Consider the following 10,402-nt stretch of genomic DNA (forward strand, 5'->3'; position numbering starts at 1 on the left):
AAGAAAGGAGCTAAAAGCCATCGAAAGGAGCCGAAAGCCACAGAAAGGAGCCGAAAGCCATCGAAAGGAGCCGAATCTGATGAATTGAGCCCAAGAAGAGGAGAAATTTGTCTGGACAATTGTCTGTTTTTTTTTAAACTTCTGACCACCAATATTTTTTGCTTCACTTTTATGGGGGACCTTGGCCAACAATGTTTTTTTTTTTTTTAACTTATAGGGGGGCCCAGGCCACCAGTGACTTGTTATAACTGACCACCAATGTTTTTTTATACATTTTTACTGTTTTAGGTCTGATGAATGTGTGGCCTTTTTTACTGTGGTGTGGGGTGTGCGGGGTCTGGGGTGGGGCCTTGGGCACAGAGAAGTTTGTTGTATGGGGCCCCTGATGGGACCCTGACTGTACTCCTGCACCTCTGATTCACCCAGATTTGGGGTTTGTTATTTTCAATAGAAATTCTTGCAGCTGGTCTGGCATTGGAGCTCCTTCTGGTTGAGCTCAGCCAGGGCACTTTGAGGGTCTCTAAATAAACTGGCTGCTAAGGGAAAATAAACAACAGTATCATTTCAGGGGAAAAAAATAAATTAATTCTCACTGGGTTTATAGTCTAGATAGCTTTGCTAATGACTGTCCCTGCCTGTCTGCCTCTTTCACTTCTCTGCACTGCTGGTTCAGACTCTTGAAACCAATTATCTGATATAAGACTTGCTGAATAATCATTGAAGACGTTTCACTACTCATCTGAGCAGCTTGTTTTAGAATTACTTATATTAGATATACCATGACCAGGATGAACGAAAATCTTCATAGTCATTGAAACCAACTGAAATCATTGTGGGAACTGGAGGATAGATATATAACAAAGGATTTCTCTTGTGACTGTACATCAGTTATAGGACATAGGGTGTATGTGCATGGGCACCTCAATCACCGTCTCACAGATTTCTACCCATCATGCCCTGCCCTTCTCATCAACCTGTACCCCCTCACCTGTCCCAAAATCCTCTGTTTTCCACCTGCTTATCCCTTACCTGCGTACTCTCTCCTTTCTATAATTCTCTGCCTTCCTTCCATTCATCCCTTGCGTCCCTCCTGCCCTGCAATCCATCACACACATACCTCCCACGTCCCACAGAATATTTAAGACTCACACAACTCCACGGTACTTTTTGTATTGGGACAGACGCCAGTTCAGGTTGAATTCCGGTGCCCGACCAGGGTGTGTGACAGTGATGAGCCCAGATGGTGGGACTCAGAGCCAGCGCCACGGTGCCAACTTGTGCTCACATATGGGCAACTAGAGAGTAATTGAATCCATAAATCTGTGGCAAATTTGCAAGTTTCCAGCGAGCTGAGATTTGCTTTTGCTGCTGAAATTGGTTCTGCTCCAGAGATCCCCATTTATCAGCGAGTCCCTGTGCCAGGCTGACAAGCACCAACGACTAAATCCTGCACTGAGCAAGAGGTTAATGTGGTGCTGACAGTGCTGACAGCCACACGCTACATGTAAATTGTCTGACAGCCACACGCTACATGTAAATTGTCTGACAGCCACACGCTACATGTAAATTGTCTGACAGCCACACGCTACATGTAAATTGTCTGACAGCCACACGCTACATGTAAATTGTCTGACAGCCACACGCTACATGTAAATTGTCTGACAGCCACACGCTACATGTAAATTGTCTGACAGCCACATGCTACATGCAAATTGTCTGACAGCCACACGCTACATGTAAATTGTCTGACAGCCACACACTACATGTAAATTGTCTGACAGCCACATGCTACATGTAAATTGTCTGACAGCCACACGCTACATGTAAATTGTCTGACAGCCACACACTACATGTAAATTGTCTGACAGCCACATGCTACATGTAAATTGTCTGACAGCCACACGCTACATGTAAATTGTCTGACAGCCACACGCTACATGCAAATTGTCTGACAGCCACACGCTACATGTAAAATGTCTGACAGCCACACGCTACATGCAAATTGTCTGACAGCCACACACTACATGTAAATTGTCTGACAGCCACACGCTACATGTAAATTGTCTGACAGCCACACACTACATGTAAATTGTCTGACAGCCACATGCTACATGTAAATTGTCTGACAGCCACACGCTACATGTAAATTGTCTGACAGCCACACGCTACATGCAAATTGTCTGACAGCCACACGCTACATGTAAAATGTCTGACAGCCACACGCTACATGCAAATTGTCTGACAGCCACACACTACATGTAAATTGTCTGACAGCCACACGCTACATGCAAATTGTCTGACAGCCGCACACTACATGTAAATAGTCTGACAGCCACACGCTACATGTAAATTGTCTGACAGCCACACACTACATGTAAATTGTCTGACAGCCACACACTACATGTAAATTGTCTGACAGCCACACACTACATGTAAATTGTCTGACAGCCACACGCTACATGCAAATTGTCTGACAGCCACACGCTACATGTAAATTGTCTGACAGCCACACACTACATGTAAATTGTCTGACAGCCACATGCTACATGTAAATTGTCTGACAGCCACACGCTACATGTAAATTGTCTGACAGCCACACGCTACATGCAAATTGTCTGACAGCCACACGCTACATGTAAAATGTCTGACAGCCACACGCTACATGCAAATTGTCTGACAGCCACACACTACATGTAAATTGTCTGACAGCCACACGCTACATGCAAATTGTCTGACAGCCGCACACTACATGTAAATAGTCTGACAGCCACACGCTACATGTAAATTGTCTGACAGCCACACACTACATGTAAATTGTCTGACAGCCACACACTACATGTAAATTGTCTGACAGCCACACACTACATGTAAATTGTCTGACAGCCACACACTACATGTAAATAGTCTGACAGCCACACGCTACATGCAAATTGTCTGACAGCCACACACTACATGTAAATTGTCTGACAGCCACACGCTACATGCAAATTGTCTGACAGCCACACGCCACATGCAAATTGTCTGACAGCCACACACTACATGTAAATTGTCTGACAGCCACACGCTACATGTAAATAACCTGTGGTAGGGACATTAAAGCCAACAGCTTGGATTCTGTCTCTGCTTTGACCCAAAGGGATATTGTCAGCACATAATTGGCCCACATATTAGAGGTTCAGATATATACAGTATACGTGTACTTTACAAGCACAATGGTTCCACGGGCTCAGCCAAGTATTGTTCTCTCTCCCACTCTCCTAGTTGAATCAGTCTCATGCTTCTCCAGCCGGCAGTGCTGTAACTCAGCTATTCAGTAGATCAGCCGTGTGGCACTATTGCTTCAATCCCAATGGAAAGAACCAGCATCACATAAGACTCTTTTACTCAAATGCGGCCCCTAGGGGGGAGGACCCCTGTACCCCAATAGATCACCCTAGAGCTCTAAGCTTTGCCAGATTGTCTCTTATCCCAGCAGGGCCTGGGTCCCTCCACTGCACAGAGAGAGAGGAGATAGCCAGTCTGATGCCCAGAGGGCGAGTGCCACCATATAAATACATTTATGGCATGTAAGCGCCAGGTTGGGACCCAGCATGTTGCATTTTACCTGCGTTCGGCAGTGAGTACAGCCCCATTGAAAAGAATTCAGTGCATCTACTCCTGCGCTCCCCTGCGGCTGAACGCATGAAACCAGAGCGCAGGGGAGCGCAGGTAAAAACGCTCGTCTGTAAGAGCCCTTAATTGCAGCCTGTATTTCAGGTTAACGGATTAGGAGGAGACTGAGGGGCTGTTTGTGAGGGAGATCCAATTACATAACTTTTTCACCACCAACAATAGCTCAGCAGAACCAAGGATAATGGATCTGATGCAAAGAAAATGCAGCATTTAGATTCTACTGATGGGAAGACAAAGTAATTTCCTTGTGCCTCAGGATGTGACTAAAGAATGTGTCTCTTTGTTCCACCAACCTGAGAAGTGTATAATACGGGGCATTTGAGCCAATACGTGTGTATCAGATCCTTTAGTACAATGTGCCACCCTACCCCTGTATTGTGTGTTCTCTTGTATAGATGTGACTAAGCAAACACACATGAACACACACTGCGGCCAGGAACAGGTTACACTGACCTCAAGAATCACAATGATATACGTATAATATACGTGGGTAAATTGATTCAATGTTAAAGGAAAAAATTATAAATATGAACAAATATTGGCAATGTCATTTTCTTTATTAGGCAGATGTTATATTGCACAACTTGATGTTTAATTCATTTTCATTTTATTGAAGACCTGCTTAAAGGTGGCACAAACATTTACGTTTCTATTACACACGTGGTGCACATTCAAATTATATATTCTTAACTGTATAAAGCTAGAGTTACAGAACTTTGTTGTAGTTTTATTTTATATTGTAGTGTTAAAAGTCTAGTCTGTGCAGGAGGCATTCAAGTAAGAATGTAATTGTACTGTGTACATTGTACTCTGCACATATAACAATTAAACTTTGACCTTTGATTTAAAACCTGCAGTCTTTTCATGGGGAAGTGTAGAGTAAAATACGACAAGAGAACAGGGCAAAAGAATAAAGAAAGAGAAAGCCGTGTGAGAGGTGAAAGAAGAGAGACAAAGAAGGCCACAGGATACGTGAAACAACAAGAAGGTTAAGGGATAGATGAAAGAAAAGAGAAAAAGTAGACTAGATGGTAGAGAGGAAGGGGGAAGAAGAAAGAAGGTCAGAGGAAGAATAGAAGGATAGAAAGGAAGCAGGCCAAAGGATAGGTCATGGAATAAAGAGAAAGAAGGCCAGAGGATATGTGAAAGAAAAGAAAGGAAGAAGGCCAGAGAATAGGTGGAAGAATAGAAGGAAAAGAAATCCAGAGGATATATGGAGAATACAGAGGAAAAAGGCCTGAGGATAGGTGAACAAATACAGGTAAAAGAAAGTCATAGCATAGGTGGAAGAAGAAAGAGAAAGAAGGCAAGGGGAAAGGTGGAAGAACAGAAAGGAAGAAGACCACACAATAGGATAGAGAAAAGAAAGCCAGAGGATAAGTTGTTGAATAAAGAGAAAGAAGGTCAGAGGATGAATGGAAGGATAGAAAGGAAAAAAAGTAGGGACCCATAGGGGTTAATTCCCCTCTGGTTTGATCCACATGGTGTGGAAACCCCTGTTTGGACTTTAGTTACAGGGTCTCCAATGGGCTGGGCAGGGGCCAAAGCCCTTGTGCTGGTGCAGCATGGCAGATACTGGAGGATGCCACAAGGTGTCGATGCTGCACCACTTTGGTATAAAAGGAGATGCCATGTGCTCAGGCATTACAGATTTCTGCCATCTTACTGCTGGATGCTACTAAACAGAGCCGGCAAGACGTAGAGGCAGGAGGCCTCTGAGGCCGGGGTAGACAACCCCATGCCTGGGAGTTAGACCAGGAGGGTCTGTAGCTCCTAAATTCCAAAACTGGATGTGGAATTCTCGCACTATATACAGTGCTGGGAGCTACAGTTCAGCTACAGATTCAGCAAAGCTGCATTTGCTTGGATAAAGAATCTCATCGCTGTGGATGCCTGTTTCCGCTCTTTGTGAGCCTGCCATCTCTGTGTGTGAGCTCCCGGGTGAGTCTGCCTGGGGAGAGTAGAGGAAACGAAAAGGATCCAGCCAGGTTTCTATTGTGTCACAGGCTGTTTGTGTGCCTGCCACGTGGGAGACAGTACCTTGTCCGGAGGGAAAGGTATTTAGGAAAGTAGCGCTACCTGGGACCATTTGTGCTCTTGTTGGGAAAAGGGACAAAGACTCTTTGTCACCAAAGGAGTAGTGTGGGACTTTGCCTGGTAGGGAATTACCGGGATAGGACTGGCACAGGTTCACCAGGGTAATAGGTCATGCTATTGAATGCATATTTGTACCTTTTACAGTTTCTACACTTTATTGTATAAAGTTGATATTGTTATTAAGCAAAGTGTGTGTTGAATGTTTTTCCTAATGGGGCCACTCGCAGGTGTATTCCTGGATCTCATTAGGTGGAGACACTGCCATGAGAACTATTCCCAGTACCCTTTCACCTTGCAAAGGGGACTCAGGACCTGAGTTGGTAAGATGGTACAATCTTGGCAACAGGGGGGTCGCCAAGAGGGTGTTACAATAGGATAGAGAAAGAAGGCTAGAGTATAAGTGGTTGAATAAAAAGAATGAAGTCCAGGGAAAAGGTGGAAGAACATAGAGAATGAAGGCCAGAGGATAGGTGGAAAAAAGAAAGTGAGATGGCCAGACAATAGGTGGAAGAAGAAGGTCAAGATAAGTGGAAGAATAGAAAGGAAAAAAACATACGATAGGATAGAGAAAGTAGGCTAGAGTCTAAGTTGTAGAATAAAGAGAAAGAAGATCAGAGGAAAGGTGGAAGAATAGAGGGAAAAAAAGGCCAGAGTATCTGGGGCACTCCAGCCAGGAGGCAAGTAGAGAAGGGTCACCAGGGGAAGTAAAAAGCTGCTCTTGGTAAATTTAAAGTGGACCTGCCACCCAGACACAAAAATCTGTATAATAAAAGCCCTTTTCAATTTAAGCATGAAATCCAATTTCTATTTTTTATTAAAGCATTCCTAGCTGTTGTAAACTCATTTGAACATCTCAGCTATCAATCAAATATTGGCTGCTCCTCCTCTATGCCTAGGCAATTACTTTCACTTTCCATCCAGCACTTCCTAGATTTCACTGCTCTCCCCACATTGCCTCGTTCTGTTAACCATTTAATTGTGTAGTCAGGGCATGGGGATGGACATCAGGTCCCCCATTCTGGTGCACAAACAAGATTCTGAGATGATACAAGACTTGTCTTAATTACAGTGTACACAAAATGGCTCCTGCCTGCTTGTTATAATTATGAATTCCCTTGTGGAAGGAAACAAGATTAAAATAATTTATAGAGTGTAATTAAAATTAATTTTGCCTGACTAATGTGATAAATAGGATTTTGAATAATTTTTTTGGGTGACGGGTCCCCTTTAAGAGCTGAAATTCCAGTTTCCGCTGCATTACTGAAATGTTAAGCACAGGGGGTGGCATCACTATGGCTGCCTCAGGGTGGCATCACTTTTGCTGCCTCAGGGTGGGAGAGGAGCCTTATATGACCCTGCAGAGGATGGGTTGAATCATAGAGGAAAAAGAAATGTATATAATAGATGGAAGAATAGAGAGGAAAAAGGCCAGAGAATAGGTGGAAGAATCAACTGAAAGAAGTTGGAATATTAGAGAGGAACAAAGGTTCCTTGTTGATCGCAAAAGGGCTCAGTGACTGTATATCAATAAATACATTTGTGTATATTGTAGAATCCTGCCAACTCCAAGACCCTTCCACCTAAATCATTCATTTGCTCTACACTGTTAGTTCTTGTAAAAAGATCACTCTAACCTTCTGTTTGTGCACTTATACAATAAATATACATAATATATATATATGTTTACACTATCATGAAATACAGGTGTGGCTAAAATAAGTCATGATATACTGGATGAGGGGGGCACTGTGTTGTTCACTTCTCAACACCTCTTTCAGGTGTCAGACAGTTCCCCAGAAATAAAGACTTTTCCAAATTACTTTCTATTTTCTATTTGTGAAGGTTTTTCTATTGAAGTACATTTTATGTGTTTGTGAAGCAGCTGTGGGAGGGGGGTCAGCGACCCTGTAACTGATCCATGAGTTGATTCATGTGTTTGTCCCTGCTGAGCAGAATCTCTGAGTTTCATTACAGGCAGCTGTTAGAATAGATACAATAGTTGCACTTATATTCCCCATAGACCCTACTGAGAAATGGACCAACTCATGGAACTGCAAATTGGAACAGAATCTGCACCCGGATCACTGAGCTGCCCCACTCACACTCACACTCACAACAACGTTACACCTAGGGTTGCCACCTTTTGCTGAGTGGCAGATTGGGCAGGGGGTTTGAGGGCCTGGCCCGATGATGTTGGGGCGGGTCCTATGACATTGCGATCACCGATTGGCTGGTCACTGCACCATTCACTTTAAAGCTAGGTCCAGATTTCCTAATTTGGAAACCCGGACAGACCTCCTGAAAACTGAGCTATCTGGGTGAGAACTGGACAGGTGGCAACCCTAGTTACACTTCAATTTTGGGAAAACTGTAAAAAACAAAAGATGAAAAGCAAATAAAAAAAGTTTTATTTCTAGTGAATAACTGGAAAAGATTAATTTTGTCCCTTTGGTTTTCAAAAATGCCATATTTCCAGGGTTACTGAGCACTTAACGGCTAGGGTCCAGTCAGTCTGTAGCACCCAAACTTAAAACATCTTCCTTTTAATCTGAGAATGAGATGCAACCACAAACTTCATCAAACACTAGTCAGATTAGAAAATAAGGATAGTGTAGCCCCAGAAACCATGGAAGCGAGTGTAGAGAACCCAAGGGTTTCGCACAGGCAGTCCCCCTATATTTGGACACCTATGTGTCCTTTGATTTACCCAGGCAGCTATTGCCTCTTTTCAAGGGTCTATGGTAATTCAATTAGATCATGGGTTAGACATTTTGTGCTACTGCTACTGAAAAATGCCTTACCCTTTAAACAAAATAGGGATTGTTTGTCCATATATTGCAATATATTTAAACAAATACGTCAAAGTCATCCCATATCTGGCCAGTCCTACGCTCAACTTGCATCTGATTCATTAGGAATTCTATTGATTCATTATACATTTTACCTGCAACTTACTTGCTGCTTTCAAGATTAAAATTCCCAAACATGGTTTCCCTTTTATTGGCCACTACTGGGATCGCCTGACGATAGCTGGGAAGGGTGGGAGCTACAACATGGAGCTGGTCACTGCTCCCACCCTTCCCAGCTATAGTACAAATGGGTCCATGGCACAACACAAGTAGCACAGCCCTATTTACATCAGTGAGACACAGTGGGGCTCATTTATTAACATTGAGAAAATTTGCACCTGGGCAGTAACCCACAGCAACCAATCATTGATTTGCTTTCTTTATCCAGCTGGAGGTTGAACAGTGAAAGCAATTATCTGATTGGTTGTCATGGGTTACTGCCATACCTCCCAACTGTCCCTTTTTCGGAGGGACAGTCCCTCTTTTGACAGCTCAACCCGTAGTCCCTCATTTGTACTGGAAAGTCCCTCTTTTCTCTGCACTGAACAGCCAGAAAAAGAAACAAAGTTTCTCACTTAATTGGCTTTTAGCAGAGAGCCCAGAACAGCTAACAGGTACAAATAAGATACTTTCTAACAATTTTGAGACACAAAAACACAGTTTAGATAAGGAGAAATATTTTCAAACTTTCATAAACTGCCAAATTTTGTAAAACAAACATGATAATTAGGGGGTGTGGCCACAGAAAGGGGTGCGGTCAAAACACTGCTGCGCTACGTGCGGGAAAAAAGTTTTTTGTCCCTCTTTTTACTTCCAAAATGTTGGGAGGTATGTACTGCCCAGGTGCAAATTTGCCCAGTGTTGATAAATGAGCCCCAGTATCTGGTAGAATTAATTAAAAGGCAATTGGCGCCGAACGCAGGAAAAATGGAGCATGTTGCGTCTCAACCTGCGTTCGCGCCTACATGCGCCTGTGTGAGTACAGCCCCATAGAAAAAAACTGAATGCGTCTACTCCTGCGCTACCCTGCGGCTGAACATATAAAATGGAACGCAGGGGAGTGCAGCTTCAAATGCTCGTCTGTAAGAGCCCCTGCGTTACGATTTCTTCCAATCAGCCGCAGGGGAGCGCAGGAGTAGACGCAGTCAATTATTTTGAAGGGGGCTGTACTCACACAGATGCATGTAAGCAACAAACGCAGATTGGGACGCAGCATGTTGCATTTCACCTGTGTTCGGCGCATACATACGTTTGTGTGAGTACTGCCCAATTCAAAATAATTGACTGCGTCTACTCCTGCGCTCCCCTGCGGCTGAACTGAAGAAAGCTCAACGCAGGGGAGCGCAGATAAAAACGGCTGTTCGGCTGAGCCCTAATTCTACTAAATACTGTTTATCATGACCTGGATAAATGAGAATCTTCATAGACATCAGTGAAACACCTTTCTCAGACCCAACTACAGGTTTGCTACACGAGTAAAGTGACATCTCAGATCCAAACCCTGGTGGTACCCAGCAAAAAATCTAAAACTGTGCAGTTTCCCTTTAAAAACTGTGCCCGAGTTCCTCTATGACTTTGTGTCTATTTTATTGGGATTTTTGCTATAAACTTTGTTCAGTTATGGGTGTGATATATAATAACACTGGGTGTGACCTGAGAGTCAGCTGAATGTTGAAAGGTCTGTTACTATCTACATGGGACATATAAATGCCAAAGACATAAGAGCTAGACATTAATAAGCAACTATTAAAGGAATTGTTCAGTGTAAAAATAAAAACTGGCTA

The sequence above is a fragment of the Xenopus laevis genome, chromosome 2L (genome assembly GCF_017654675.1).
Source record: "Xenopus laevis strain J_2021 chromosome 2L, Xenopus_laevis_v10.1, whole genome shotgun sequence".
In the NCBI taxonomy this organism is placed as follows: domain Eukaryota; kingdom Metazoa; phylum Chordata; class Amphibia; order Anura; family Pipidae; genus Xenopus; species Xenopus laevis.